General features: G+C 39.7%; 1 non-coding gene across 1 annotated transcript; it reads right to left on the bottom strand.

The window, feature by feature from the left end:
* Positions 1-16,034: 16,034 nt before the first annotated feature.
* LOC111913663 (small nucleolar RNA R71) lies at positions 16,035-16,141 on the bottom strand. Its single transcript, XR_002857576.1, has one exon. It is a non-coding gene; the product is annotated as a small nucleolar RNA R71 (small nucleolar RNA).
* Positions 16,142-16,538: the final 397 nt, after the last annotated feature.

Below are 16,538 nucleotides of genomic sequence, written 5' to 3'. Positions count from 1 at the left end.
CGCGAAACTTCGACAGGTCATAACTTCTTCGTTATAACTTGAATTTCAACATTCTTTATATTTTCGGAAACCTCGTCTCAACCACTACATCTTTGTGCATCGATATCGGGTTTATATGACATTTCGTTTTTACGTTTATTTTTATTATTGATTAAATCAAATCACATAATTAAGCAGATAAGTATAAAACACATAATTCGCAAATAATACATTCTTATTATTTCAAATGGGTTACAAATATTAGCCTAGACTATTACATTGCTAAAATGGCAAGCCCAAAAACACGGGCATTACACCTGGTGAGGGAACTTTCCTTGTCCACATCTCGTGAGGTGTTCTGGCAACCTTTTTGGTAGGGACAATATTAAGAATATGGGTGATTTATCTCTAAGGCATACTAATATGTGCATAATTAGTCATATATTTGGTGTTAAATCTTAATACTTTTTGGCTATTTTATTGCAAATTATGAACAAAAGGTACTTAAATATGTTTAAAATGTATTTGTAGCCTAAAAGATGAGCTCGGAAGCAAAAGGAAGCAAAAAAGGCTATAGGAAGCTCGGGAATTGAAGAATTGAAGAATTGAAGAAAGAAAGAAAAAAAAACTAAAGAACTCGGCGAGTTGGGTGCCTACTCCCGAGTAGGCTTGAAGATTCACGAACAAACAAGAGTCCTTATGATATACATATATTAAGTGGTGGACCTGCCGAGTCGGTCTATGGACTCAACGAGTAGCCCCTGTTTTCAGCAACTATATAAAGGGCTTTAATTCACGAATTTAAGAGCTCTCTCTTGAACCCTTGAAGGAGAATTTACGATTTAAACTGTTGTTGGTGCTCTAGAACTCGAAGATCAAGTCTAATCATTCGATTTTGGGGAGATCAAGGCAATTCAAGCGTATTCTTTACTTAATCTTTTATTTAAAACATGTTTGCATCAATTCATTTCGTTTTTTAGTTGTTTTCTGCTTTAATTATGAAATAAAAACTCATAACTTCTGTTTATGATAGATGACTTTATGAATATGGTTTGATTTTATGATTGGATTAATTTAATTTGGTGATTTTGTTTTGTTAAGCTTGTTAAAGAACGTTATGTGTTAATTACAACTATTGTCTGTTAATTAACAAGCATATTAAGTTGCATGAACATCTCTTAATTGCTAATCACATATGATTTATGTGAAAACATTGTTATATGCCTAGGAATAGTGAACGTGAAACTAGGGTTAACTAGAAAATAGGAAAATTAATGTGTAAGCCTTGTGTGAAGAACCATCAACAATAGGTTAATTGAATTAGTAATTTGATTAGCTACTACAAGTCTTACTTAACCCGAATCAATAAACTAGAAAATCTATTAATTTAATCACTTGATCACTGCTTAGATTGATTTGTTTTCTAAGGATTAGTAATAGTGAACGTGAACCTAATCATACTAATCAGTAGGCAATGCCAGTTAATCCATTGCATTTGTCATAAAATCAACCATAGGAATAAACGATTCAAAACCTAAACAAAATTCTATCCCATTATTGAATTTAGTTGATTCTCATTTTCTTAGCTATTAGTTTCTTAGTTGAGTATTAAGTAAGTACTTAAGTTTCTAGTCTTGTAAAACTAGAGAAAACTCTTTTCTTTTATTGCTAGCTTTTAGATAATATTAGTAATTAGCTTAATTGTCGTTCCCTGTGCTCGATACCTTGCTTGCTAAACTATACCACCAATCGACAGGTTCACTGCCTTTTATGTGTCTAATTTATATTAAAAAGTAGGATTAAAACTAGTGCATTCAACACACATAAAGTTTTTGACGCCGTTGCCGGGGAACGGTTCTAGATTAATTTTAATTGCTAGTGTTATCGATCATTTGTGTAATATTTTCTTGCACAAAGTTACCACTTTAGGAAAAGTTTTTGATTAGAATTAAGTTTCAGTTTCTTTTCTTTCAAAAATTTCGTTTTTTTTTTTTTTGGTTTTTTTTGTTTTACCTTTGAACTCGCCGAGTCCATTCGCACCGACTCGACGAGTCCAAGGAAATTTTCCAGTTTTGCTTTTTAGTTTATTTTGTTCTTTTTACATGTGTTTTTTTTTCTGTCTCTTACAGATTGTTTATGACTCGTGGATCAAATCCATCCTTGATTCCACCACTTGAAAACCCGGAATCATCGTTTCGCAAGAACAAGGACAAGACCGAAGAAGATACTCCAAAGAAGTCATCTTTCAAGAGTCTTAAATCGGTTTTTAGCAAGAAGAATGAAGGGAAAGAAAGTGAGGGAATCTAGCAACACGAAAGAAGACACCGAGTACGAGACCGAGAAGGAGGAAAGCGTTATCGATTTTGAAGAGAGTGATCACGAAGAAGAACCCGGCAACACCATGGCCAACATTGTCGACCTTTCAATGGAGGCATACAAAAAGAGGATTCGAGACGACACCGGTCCGGGACTTGTGCAACCCGCCACTACCAAGTTTGAACTTAAGGTGCACATCCTTACCGCATTGAAGGAGATTCCTTTCACCGGAAAGGATTATGAAGATGCATACAAGCATATTGATGAAGTTAATGACATCGCCGACTACTTCAACATTCCAAACGTACCTAGAGAGACGGTGTTATTGTCACACCCCAAAACCGGAACGGCGGAAACGTTTTGGGGTGGATGACGTCATGTCAAGTATCACAACATATGCAGTATAGTAATCAAAGTACAACAACCATTGCATTAATGGTAATAGTGTTACATAAGTTACATTTCATAGAGACATCAAAGTAATACAAGTAATAATATATTTGCAGCTCGGTTCTAGGCTGGCTTCACAAAAGCTCCCGGGTGTACCTGTTTATTGCCGACTTGAGAATACAAGTTATATTGAAAGCGAGTATCAACATTTTTATAAATGCTGGTGAGTTCATAAGTAATTAGTGTAATTTGTGTAAGTAAGCATTTTATTCAAAATAACTTTATAAAAAGTAGTAGTTTAGAGTCTACGGTGTATTAGCGTCCTTTTCAGAAAATCCTATATTTTCTAATTAAAAGCAGTCTTTTACCAAGACTCGACAGTGTTATGTTTTAAAGAGAAATTTTCCCTGAAATGCTATCATTACCAAAATATGGTATTTGACTTTAAAGAAAGTAGGAGAATATCACTAGTAAAAGTACTAAGGGAAAATAACATATGCCTCAATAGAAAATACTGCTGACTAAGGCAAAAGAAATCATAGACTCCAGGAGAGTATCGAATGAATGATACGCCTGGCTCAGTCTAACAAAAGGAAACACAGACCCTAGACGGTATCAAATGTATGATACGGCTAGCAAGGTCTAAAACAAAGAAACACAGACCCCAGACAGTATCAAATGAACGATACATCTAGCAAGGTCTAAAACAAAGAAACACAAATCCCAGACAGTATCAAATGAACGATACATCTAGCAAGGTATAAAACAAAGAGTAATCATAAGAGTGTTGTTTTAAGAATACAGTGTTAAATTCTCGTTACCTTAAGGCCATGAATTATAAGGTAAACATGGAGATACTCATAACCATACTGATTGACACTAGAGTACTTGACGCCCTGCAAGCGTCGGAATAAATATGACATTTGTCACCCCTTGGCTTGGTAGGTCGTGGACTGCAGCTAGCAGTCAGGGTGCGGGAGTGTCAGTCTCGTATAGATCTATACACACAATGCTCGCTCTCCCTCCAGGAGACTCTGGTTACCAACTTGACGACGGGGAGATCCGTGTCCAGAGGATGCATCTTGTATTCTGAGTTCTATTAGATGCACTGGAGAAATGATATAGACTCGTGTATGAACTGACTCCTGTGGAATTCTCGTACTAAAAAGAGTGAATAGAACCTCCTAACTATTCCTATAATAGTTACTAGTGTCTCTGATCTATGAGTGATGAATGGACGGATGCCCTTGCTACCCAAGGGAAATGAACTGATCGATGTAAACCTTTATGTCTATACGTGTATACATGATACATAACTAATGTTTAAATGACCTTCGGACGGATATCCGATACCCACCAGACCACATCCAAACGAGGAATAGGAAATAGGGCGAACTAGCTTTCCTAAGTCTTTTAAACACTATTTATATAACTATACAAGTACAGGCATGCATTTAACGAAGTAGAAGCATAGAAGTATAGAAGAAAACTTTGGTAAAACCTTTGGAAACCTTTAAGAATAAGAACTTACGGCTTGATATCTTTATGTAAAACAAGCTTTGAAAACCGTTCATAAACACTTTTTGAATATAATTTGATAATACAATATAAGTAAAGAAAAAACCTTTGTTTAAAAACACTACTGTAACTGGTTTATAAGTAAAACATACAGCACGAGAGAAAGTTTGAGAAAAGATTTAAGCAAGTAAAGACGTTTTGGAAAACCATCTATAGTATTTTACTTGGTATAACAACTGAAAGTGTGATAAATCCTTGAGCATGCGGGTTATTAATCACATATGATTGATATATAACTAGCATGTTTTAACTTGTATTCCTCCCATAAAAGCATGTAAAAACATTTAAAAGATTAATTCAGGGGTATGAACTCACCTGTTGTAAGTGGATCAGGTGAAGGTGTCGGTTGGGTGCTCGGTGTCAAATAAAGACTTGAGCACACTTAGTGACCTATTAACATATGATGACATATTTTTACATACAATTAGTAAATATAATACTAATTAAACACGTATACGCATCCTAAAGTGCGGAAAACACTTTGGTTAAGTGCTAGGAGTGTCCCGGGTAACATCTAAGGGAGTGTATGGCCTAGATAGGGAGTTTACTCTTCAAGAGTAAACTCTTTATAGAGTTTACGGCCCTAAGACCATATCCCCATGAGTTTACGGCCGTAAACTCATGGGTGGTGTGTTCTTGGATGCTAAAAGGTCTTATATCACTTGTGGAATTATGCTAGGCTCCAATCTAGGGCTTATGAAGGGTTTAAGGCCTCAAATGTACCATTTTAGGGAGTTTACAGCAGTAAACATGGAGTTTACGGCCGTAAACTCTCACTTGGTCAATCCCTTCATGTATTTAGGTCTTAAATGGTAGGAAATAAAGTTCTATGCATTTTTCCAAGTTAAATGAAGAAGTTAGGGCATCATTTGGGCACTTTTTGGGAGTTTACGGCCCATGGACCGATCCTAGGGGTTTTACGGCCGTAAACTCCTAAGTCCATGGTTTCTTTAATGTTTAAAGCCCCTACTTCACTTGTGGTTGATTCTAGACATTTTTCCAGGCCATAGGGAGTGTTTGAAGGCATTTCTAACACCTTAAAGGGTGTTCACGGCCTATGAAGAGGGGTTTACGGTCCAAGAGTGTTCTTGGGCTGTAAACTCAAGTATCCTCTCCGTATCATAAGGTCTTGGTGTTCTAAGCTCGTACATGCAAGTCTACAAGTCATATCTAAGCCCTAGGGGTAATTTAGAGGGGTTTGGGGGCTTAAAAACCCCACTTAAGGGTGTTCACTGTCCAAGAGTGTTCTTGGGTTGTAAACACATAATCTTGCCCCTATTTGATGTCTTAAACATGAATTTTCATGTTAACTAAGTTATACAACAAGTTAGGATAGATTACTTACTAGTTTGGGGCTCGAAACGGGCGTTTTTGGCTCGAAAACTAGTTGTAGAGAGAGAGAGTGAAAAGTCTCAAATGGACTCCACTCACCCTTATATAGGGGTTTGATTTGGGGCTCAGTGGAAATCTACCTGATACTGCCGTTAAACGGGGCTTTTGGTCGCACCCGATTAAATGGTCGTATTTTGACTTGGTTGAAACTAAAACTTTTCAAGGGATTTTTGAGGGTGTTACTAATTTGTTTCAACCATTACTAAGTCATTTAAAAAGTCCCAAATTAATTAACCAGTCCAAAAGTTTAACAGACAGTTTAATAAAGCGAGGCTTATTAACGGAAGGAGGGGTTAAAAATGACGGAATAAATTTCGGGTTGTCACATCATCCCCCCGTTAGAGGGAATTTCGTTCTGAAATTCAAGTTTAGGCAAGGAAGTAGTTATGAATGATCGAGTAGAGGTGAGGGCACTTCCTATTCGGTTGGTCTTCGCACTCCCAAGTGAACTCTGGCCATTGCTTGTCATTCTAACAAACCTTCACTTACGGGATGCAGATTCCGTCTCGTGCAGTTAACGATTCCAACTGGTTCGTCTACGAAGTTAGGGTCCCCAATGGTTTCTATCAAGATGAGTGGGATACGAAGAGTGACGTCGGGCAAACACTTATCAGGTCGAAGAAGTGTATCGATTCAGGGTGAAACGTATGGAGTTTTCGAAAGTAGTAGTGGTATGACGAGGGTTGGACCAATCTTTGTAAAGAATCTCGGATGGTCCTAAGCTCTCGGAAGGGTAGATCTCTTCAGTGCTTAGAACATAGTGTACTTCTATGGCGAGATCATCACTGGCGTGATCGCCATTTTGAAGTTTCAAACGTTCTCTCATACTGGGAGTGTAGTCCTTCAGGTTGGTTCTTAGAAAGCTCGGGTTGTCCTTGGATTCGTGTTCCCTGTCGATTGACTTTCAGAGGTTTTCTGGATCATCGGATGAATTGGATGTCTACGGGTATCTGTCTGCTGCAGGGTGACCATCTCAATCCTATGCAAAATGAACCTGCACTTCTGCTCCTTAAGATGTTTCTAACGGAAACTCTCAGGGTTGGTGAGATAGGGTTTCAACCAGTCGATTGTCTAGAAAGTTTTGAAACCTTTCATCATCGTCTAGTTGACGCTTTCACAATATGACTCCTAACGGGAAGGGATCGTGCTCTTACTTGCTTTGCTATTTCATGAATAACAAGCTCTGCTCAGGGCTAACCCAATCCTTAGAGATTTTCTAAAGTGTTGGACTATCTCGGGAGGTGGTTCTACTATTTATGTGCGAGATAGCATCCATGGAACACATGGTAGTCCAATAAATCTCTAAAATATGCTCTATTCTCTACGGCGTCAGTTTATTTCAGTTGCAGAAAGCACGTGCTCTTGTATAACCCATCGACTAACACCTAGACTGGTGTCAATTCTATAATCTCTTCGGGATCTGGGTCATAAGGCTTAACGCGACCTACTTTCGCACTTAAATCAAGTATTCTTGGCTGCGGAGGTTATCCTGTGGTTCTTGGCATTCTAGTGTTCACTTCGGAGTATGCAGTCTATCGTCTACAGGGCGACAGTGACTTCTTCCACATAAGGGGGTGGAGTGTCCTAGGCACTACTCGTCAGTAACGGGGTGGACGAAGTGCCTGAGTAGTGCGAGCATCTTCTGCAACTACTCTTCCGAAGGTTCTGATTTTTCTCGATCTAGGTCAAATCTAGTGAGTATAGGGTTCCATCACTCGGAACTTTAATCTCCTCATCCACTCTTCTCGGAGTTTAACTTATCGAAGCTTCCAGGGTTCCGGGATATCCGCTGAGATGCTTAATTCGGGGAATTAAGCGTGAATGGATGGTCGTAGTCAATGTCCTCGACTCTTACGACTCAGATTTCTTTACCAACCGAGGGTGTTAGCTACTATGTTGGCTTAACCGGGATGACAACAAATTTCGGATTTGTGGTCATTATAGTAGCTCAACCTGCCATGGTTCTCTTGAGTCTAGATCCTATTCTATGGTATAGGATGAAGGGTTTTACTATGAGGTTCGTGGTAGAGCTCATACTTGGCTTAACCACTAATACTTGGTGTATGTAAGCCGTATATAATTAAGGTTGGCAGGATGTTCAGTTGTGCGACTCCACCCCAGACCCACAACCCAATGAGGAACAGGGAGTAGGGAGGAAGCACACATCTTAAATCTTTTTGATCTCAATTATATACCACCCTTATGCATATACTCAGTTATGGTGGTCAGTCCCATGAGTTCTATCCTCTTGATTCACGAACCTGATTGCAAGGTGCGAAGGGTCTTTCTGGGGAATCTACGGAGTAGGTTTCGGGTGGTTATCGTCTTCTGGAATGCCTGCAGTGTCTTTCACTTTGGTTTCTATCTGTCTAAGAAGGGTTGGTTAACAGCACGCGGTACCCTTCTCCTGGGTACTTCGGAAGGTTTGAAATAAGAGGGATGACTGGCGGATCGCATTAGGTTTTATTATTTTTATTTTGTTTAGGTTCGGAAGAACCTTTATTTGCCGAAATGGCTACGGTGAAAATTCTTTTTACACAACACTAAGGATTTACACATGGTTGCGCGAAGTCGAACCATGATTGATAGAGGCGTCGAAGTTGGCATACTTCGACATGATATAGAATGAGGGTCGATAGGGTCATGTGCTAAACGCGCACACAAGTTCTAGGCGTCTCGGGTTTCATCCCATGTATCACTGTCGCGGATACTTGGACCGATAGAGTCGACGCGGAACTGTAGAGGGTCCTGAGTGTCTCTGAATAGTGTACCTTTCATGCATGATTTCTCACGAGGCCTTTCTATAATCGCCTAACATATACTAGTCATGTATAATTAAGGTGGGAATGACTGTTGACTGAGCGACCCCGCCTTAAATCCACAACCAAACAAGGAACAGGAAATGAGGCGGTATCACTCACACTAGGTCTATCCATCTCAATTATACATGGTCATAACGTATATATCTAGCCATTATAGTTTTACCTGACGAAATTTTAAATTTTATAACAGTGCTGCGACTTTCGCCTTAACGGGGAAGTAATTACATTTATAATTAGTGTAACAGCCCGGATTCCCAGGTATTATTTATTTATTTATTTTGGTAATTTGTGAGGAGACTCGGCGAGTTGGAGCCTAGACTCGCCGAGTATGATCGCGGATTTGGACGCGGGTTCGCGTCCGGACTCAGCGAGTCCACGCTGTTTAATGAAACCCTAATTTCTCATGTTTGAGGCATATTTAAAGGGCCTTATGGCCGTCATTTGCACTCATCAGTCCCCAGAGTGAAACCCTAGAGCAATTGAGTGATTCAAGTGAAGGAAGGAGCCATTATTGATATTGGAGTTGTTGTCTAGCAAGGAAATAGGAGATCTAGCCAAGAAGAAGCAAGAGAGGGGTGGATTCTTGAAGATTTGAGGTCCATAACATCACATCTGAGGTACAATCCCGAATCATTCTTTGTTATTGTGATGTTCATGTAGATTTAGGGCTTTTGAACCCATTTGTGGCTAGATCTAGTGTCCTCATGGTCCCTTAGCGAGTTAAGGTCCTGGATCTGGACCCATAGAGGTCCAAAGCACCTCATTGCCAAAGCTTTATATGCATCCATGGAGGTTTTGGCTTGGGATCAATGTATTTGAGGCTAAAACACCATTCATGAGCTATTCAATGCTTGATGAGCATCAAGACTTGGACTTTACGTGGTCAATAAGCTTAAGGAGACTGGATCTATGAGTTAGTGAAGCGGATCTAACCTCAGAAGGTCGTTTGGGGTTGTGCATGGAATGCACTCGCCGAGTCCATTCCCCAGACTCGGCGAGTTGGTGCGGGTTGTTCAACGATTACGAACCAGGGGTTGAGTAACCGAGTCGGGTGAGTGACTCGGTGAGTCGGAAGAGATTCAGAGGGATCGGGTTCCCGTAGGAACTCGGCGAGTCCACGCCAGACTCGGCGAGTCGGGTTGACCGTTGACCAGTGTTGACTGGTTTGACTTCGTGGTATTAGTCAGACAGAGTCAAGTAGTATTAAGTAGAAATACACTTGTGTTGTAGGAGGACGATAGCTCGGGAGATCGAGCACTAGTGGTTAAGAGATTTACGAGTTACCGAGACACGCGAGGTGAGTCTTCTCACTATACGTTACCTTGAGTGGTATTCTGGTTTGGCTAGAGGGTCTTATGTGCTATCTATGAGATTATATGCTATGTGTTATTTATGCTGTATGACTATATGGACTGGACCGGAGGGTCCAACGATTCAGAACGGGCCAGAGGGCCCAATGAGCTATGACTGGACCAGAGGGTCCGTCGAGCTGCAGGACTGGAGGGTCCCGCTAAGACATCTTGACCAGAGGGTCGGGTTTAGCCTCGAGTGGCGTATTTGTGGTATGTGGTATTTTGGGGAACTCACTAAGCATTATGCTTACAGTTGTTGTGTTTGATGTCTCAGGTACCAACGAGGACCGTGGGAAGGCGGCGGCTTGACCCGTACACACTCACACCGATGGAGTTCACATTTGAGAGATCTTGGGAATTTTTTTTGAAAACACTGTTGTTTCGGATTTGAAATTATGATATGATATACATTTGGTGGTTTTAAAAATTAAAAATTTAATTGGAATTTTACGTTGTTACAATTAGCCTTTTAGTGTTTTTGGTTAGTGATCTGAGATTGAGAGACGTACCAAAAATCTATCGGGTTCCTTGATGCTTCTCCCCAAGCATTAGAGTTAGACTCCTCCTGTGTCCTTGTCTTTTCTTTCCGTTGGGTAATCTCGTTTTAGGTGCCCAATCTCACCACATTGGTGGCATACTGGATTGATTGTCACATTGGTGGTTGATGTAATAAACTCAATCGGGGTTCTGCAGACTCGGGTGGTATGTCCCTTCATGTTGCACCTAGTACAACAGAGTTCTCGACATATACCATGATGATGGTAGTTACACTTGCTACAGTGGGAAAGGTTTCCTAGGTATGGTCTTGTAGGTGTCGGGATGGAAGGGTTGGTAGGGGTATTGACTGTCTCAGCTCGCTGGCCTTCGGAAGGTCCTTGAGCCGAGGTACTTCCTTTCTCGTTCTTGAACTTTTTCTCTTCAGTAGATTTGGTTGAGTTTCTTGGGTGGCTGGGTATGTAGGTGTTGGTTGCCGCTGTCCATTGCTAGGATCGGAATTTCCGATAGGGCTCTTGCTAACATTGGCGTTGTTAGCATTCAGTTGAGCCATGACAGCTGCTACGGCTGCCAAGACTGTAGCCCGGAACGTAGCTTCATCGAATAGGAGAGTCGGTTTCTTGCCAGCGGATGGGTTATGCTTCTTCGGAGGCATGGTTTTCCTACACGGAAAGGAACACAAGCTGATGAGAGACGATGGTTAACCCTTAGACGTGTCTATCCTTACTGTATTAGGCATAAATTTTTCCCGCGCCTCGGATGTTGGTTGTCTGAGTGTCGACCTACATCCCTATGATGTAGTCCGGGTATTCAAGGTAGGGGTAAGGATATCGGAAAGTCATAAGATGGGAATTGTTCCTACTAAATTATCTTTATGTTGGAAAGGTTCACTCTCCGGCTTGGAAAGATTTGAGGGAAGTTCGGAACGAAATCACAGAAGAAAGGCTCATGAAAACTTATGGCTAAACATTTTCAATCAAGGTTTTGGGATCCGTTTTAATCATATTACTTGCGACGGGAAAAGGCGATTTACCTAACACATAGCATGAGTAGTGTAATCACTAACTCACTAAATTGTATTATTTTATGGGTGTGTTAGCATGAAAAACACGAGGAAAATACACTTCTTGGGTTCCATGTACTGGCCACCTCTGTCTACCTCGTATCTTTGACTGGGACCGGCGTTGGTTTCCTTCGGGTAGTTACCTAGGGTTCTCTTCTCCTATAAACATACTGAATTTCTACTCCATCTTACTTCTGATCCTGACTCTGTGTGTCATCGCTTCATGATGGATGACTGGAAATCTCGGAAGTTTAGGCGAATTTCTCACCGATGTCCCTAAAAGAAATAGGCACTTCGTGGTTTCAATAGTCTCGACCTAGTTCATTTATTTCCGAACTGGAAATCTTCTCAATGAACCTCTTCTGGGTCTGGACCAACTCTTCTGTCGAATACTGAATTGGATAAGGTTTTCTACAGGGTTCGTGCGAGAATGGAAATGTCTAAAGAATCCTAAGAGATTATTAACACTTCACTGGGTGATCCGTATCGAGTCCTGCTACGATTACATAGGGTACACAAATCATATATAGCTTAGATCCGATAGGCCTTCGAATATGTGATACTACTCTATATCCACATCCCAACGAGGAAAAGGAAGTAGAGCGAAACCACACATTCTTAGTCTATGGGATCCTTATTATATATAACCTTGGGAGTATACCCTCTGTAATCATAGGTATATCAATAAAGATCTTTTTAGTTTTTCACACAAGGTTATCTATGTATCCTAAAATACCCCTATGGTATTTTAATTTCTTGTTTGTTTCTTATCTTCTGTATATGATTATGGGATTAATGTGAGTCTTTTAGTATTCCAAAATACTCCCATAGAATTTTAAACTTTATGTTTGGCTCTAGCATTCCTAGTTGGTAAGTTTCAGACCTGTTGCAACACCACTATCACTCCCAAGCACACGTACATCGCATCTTGAATAAATGTAGTTGACCAGGTTACATTTATTCCAGCTTACGATTACATAACTGCCCAGGTTTGACGGTAATGCTCAACATCCGAAGACTTTTATTCTTGTTCTTCTTGTGATACTTTTGTTCGAGTGTTTAGATTCTGGATGTTCTTATACTTTGTTAAATATGGTTATATTTTAAAGTATAATTCTTGGTCAGAGTGTTTTATCCCTATGTATTTATAGGCTGTATATCTTTTATGAATTGATATACTGAGCTCACTATAAACTACGCTCTGATACCAATCTGTCACACCCCAAAATCAGAACGGCGGAAACGTTCTGGGGTGGATGACGTCATGTCAAGTATCACAACATATGCAGTATAGTAATCAAAGTACAACAACCATTGCATTAATATTAATAGTTTTACATAAGTTACATTTCATAGAGACATCAAAGTAATACAAGTAATAATATAGTTGCAGCTCGGTTCTAGGCTCGCTTCACAAAAGCTCCCGGGTGTACCTGTCTATTGTCGACCTGAGAATACAAGTTATTTTGAAAATGAGTATCAGCATTTTTATAAATGATGGTGAGTTCATAAGTAATTAGTGTCATTTGTGTAAGTAACATTTTATTCAAAATAACTTTATAAAAAGTAGTAGTTTAGAGTCTACGGTGTATTAGCGTCCTTTTCAGAAAATCCTATATTTTCTAATTAAAAGCAGTCTTTTACCAAGACTCGACAGTGTTATGTTTTAAAGAGAAATTTTCCCTGAAATGCTATCATTACCAAAATACGGTATTTGACTTTAAAGAAAGTAGGTGAATATCACTAGTAAAAGTACTAAGGGAAAATAACATATGCCTCAACAGAAAATAGTACTGACTAAGGCAAAAGAAATCATAGACTCCAGGAGAGTATCGAATGAATGATACGCCTGGCTCAGTCTAACAAAAGGAAACACAGACCCCAGACAGTATCAAATGTACGATACGGCTAGCAAGGTCTAAAACAAAGAAACACAGACCCCAGACAATATCAAATGAACGATACAGCAAGGTCTAAAACAAAGAGTAATCCTAAGAGTGTTGTTTTAAGAATACAGTGTTAAATTCTCGTTACCTTAAGGTCATGAATTATAAGGTAAACATGGAGATACTCGTAACCATACTGATTGACACTAGAGTACTTGACGCCCTGCAAGCGTCGGAATAAATATGACATTTGTCACCCCTTGTCTTGGTAGGTCGTTGAGTGCAGCTAGCAGTCAGGGTGCGGGAGTGTCAGTCCCGTATAGATCTATACACATAATGCCTGCTCTCCCTCCAGGAGACTCTGGTTACCAACTTGACGACGGGGAGATCCGTGTCCAGAGGATGCATCTCGTATTCTGAGTTCTATTAGATGCGTTGGAGAAATGATATAGACTCGTGTATGAACTGACTCCTGTGGAATTATCGTACTAAAAAGAGTGAATAGAACCTCCTAACTATTCCTATAATAGTTACTAGTGTCTCTGATCTATGAGTGATGAATGGACGGATGCCCTTGCTACCCAAGGGAAATGAACTGATCGATGTAAACCTTTATGTCTATACGTGTATACATGATACATAACTAATGTTTAAACGACCTTCGGACGGATATCCGATACCCACCAGACCACATCCAAACGAGGAATAGGAAATAGGGCGAACTAGCTTTCCTAAGTCTTTTAAACATTATTTATATAACTATACAAGTACAGGCATGCATTTAACGAAGTAGAAGCATAGAAGTATAGAAGAAAACTTTGGTAAAACCTTTGGAAACCTTTAAGAATAAGAACTTACGGCTTGATATCTTTATGTAAAACAAGCTTTGAAAACAGTTCATAAACACTTTTTGAATATAATTTGATAATACAATATAAGTAAAGAAAAAACCTTTGTTTAAAAACATTGTTGTAACTAGTTTAGAAGTAAAACATACAGCACGAGAGAAAATTTGAGAAAAGATTTAAGCAAGTAAAGACGTTTTGGAAAACCATCTATAGTATTTTACTTGGTATAACAGCTGAAAGTGTGATAAATCCTTGAGCATGCGGGTTATTAATTACATATGATTGATATATAACTAGCATGTTTTAAATTGTATTCCTCCCATAAAAGCATGTAAAAACATTTAAAAGATTAATTCAGGGGTATGAACTCACCTGTTGTAAGTGGATCGGGTGAAGGCGTCGGTTGGGTGCTCGGTGTCAAATAAAGACTTGAGCACACTTAGTGACCTATTAACATATGATGACATATGTTTACATACAATTAGTAAATATAATACTAATTAAACACGTATACGCATCCTAAAGTGCGGAAAACACTTTGGTTAAGTGCTAGGAGTGTCCCGGGTAACATCTAAGGGAGTGTATGGCCTAGATAGGGAGTTTACTCTTCAAGAGTAAACTCTTTATAGAGTTTACGGCCCTAAGACCATATCCCCATGAGTTTACGGCCGTAAACTCATGGGTGGTGTGTTCTTGGATGCTAAAAGGTCTTATATCACTTGTGGAATTATGCTAGGCTCCAATCTAGGGCTTATGAAGGGTTTAAGGCCTCAAATGTACCATTTTAGGGAGTTTACGGCAGTAAACATGGAGTTTATGGCCGTAAACTCTCACTTGGTCAATCCCTTCATGTATTTAGGTCTTAAATGGTAGGAAATAAAGTTCTATGCATTTTTCCAAGTCAAATGAAGAAGTTAGGGCATCATTTGGGCACTTTTTGGGAGTTTACGGCCCATGGACCGATCCTAGGGGTTTTACGGCCGTAAACTCCTAAGTCCATGGTTTCTTTAATGTTTAAAGCCCCTACTTCACTTGTGGTTGATTCTAGACATTTTTCCAGGCCATAGGGAGTGTTTGAAGGCAATTCTAACACCTTAATGGGTGTTCACGGCCTATGAAGAGGGGTTTACGGTCCAAGAGTGTTCTTGGGCCGTAAACTCAAGTTTACTCTCCGTATCATAAGGTCCTGGTGTTCTAAGCTCGTACATGCAAGTCTACAAGTCATATCTAAACCCTAGGGGTAATTTAGAGGGGTTTTGGGGCTTAAAAACCCCACTTAAGGGTGTTCACGGTCCAAGAGTGTTCTTGAGCCATAAACACATAATCTTGCCCCTATTTGATGTCTTAAACACGAATTTGCATGCTAACTAAGCTATACAACAAGTTAGGATAGATTACTTACTAGTGTGGGGCTCGAAATGGACGTTTTTGGCTCGAAAACAAGTTGTAGAGAGAGAGTGAAAAGTCTCAAATGGACTCCACTCACCCTTATATAGGGGTTTGATTTGGGGCTCAGTGGAAATCTACCCGATACTGCCGTTAAACGGGACTTTTGGTCGCACCCGATTAAATGGTCGTATTTTGACTTGGTTGAAACTAAAACTTTTCAAGGGATTTTTGAGGGTGTTTCTAATTTGTTTCAACCCTTACTAAGTCATTTAAGAAGTCCCAAATTAATTAACCAGTCCAAAAGGTTTATGGACAGTTTAATAAAGCGAGGCTTATTAACAGAAAGAGGGGTTAAAAATGACGGAATAAATTTCGGGTTGTCACAGTTATTGAGGTTGCTCTTTGTTACTTTTAAAGGGGCTGCAAAGGATTGGTTAAAAACATTACCACCGAGAGAGATTACTATATGGGCTAAGATGCATGAGGACTTTCTGGAACAATTTTGTCCACCGTCTAAAATTGCTAAACTCAAGGAGGCCATTGCCAATTTTGAGCAACAAGCGGGAGAGTTTTTATTCGAAGCATGGGAGCGCTACAAAGGTCTACTAAGGAATTGCCCACAAAATGACCTCAATGTGCAACAAGAAGTATCAACCTTCTATGATGGAGTAAATGTCACTACTAGACAACTACTCAACTCCCAAGGCCCTTTAACGAAGAAAAATCCGACTGAAGTTAAAAGACTCATTGAAGAATTCTCTAAGCACTCTAGAGAATATCATAACCCAAATCATGATTCGACTCGAGGGGTGGTGAACTCTGTGAATGATAGCATGGCAGTTGTGATGGCCAAATTGGAGAATATGGAGTGAATGATGACTAAGATGGACCAATGCATCCATGTCATTAGAGTGGGGTGTGAAAATTGTAGCGGACCTCACCTTACAAGGGATTGCGATATTGATGAGAATGGGAACCGGAAAGTGCAAGTGTGTTACTCGAGTGGCAATAAATACGATGAAGATTGG

Source organism: Lactuca sativa, chromosome 7, assembly GCF_002870075.4.
Source record: "Lactuca sativa cultivar Salinas chromosome 7, Lsat_Salinas_v11, whole genome shotgun sequence".
Lineage (NCBI taxonomy): Eukaryota > Viridiplantae > Streptophyta > Magnoliopsida > Asterales > Asteraceae > Lactuca > Lactuca sativa.
Note: the sequence above shows the minus strand (reverse complement) of the source record. Positions and strands in the feature narration are given on the sequence as shown.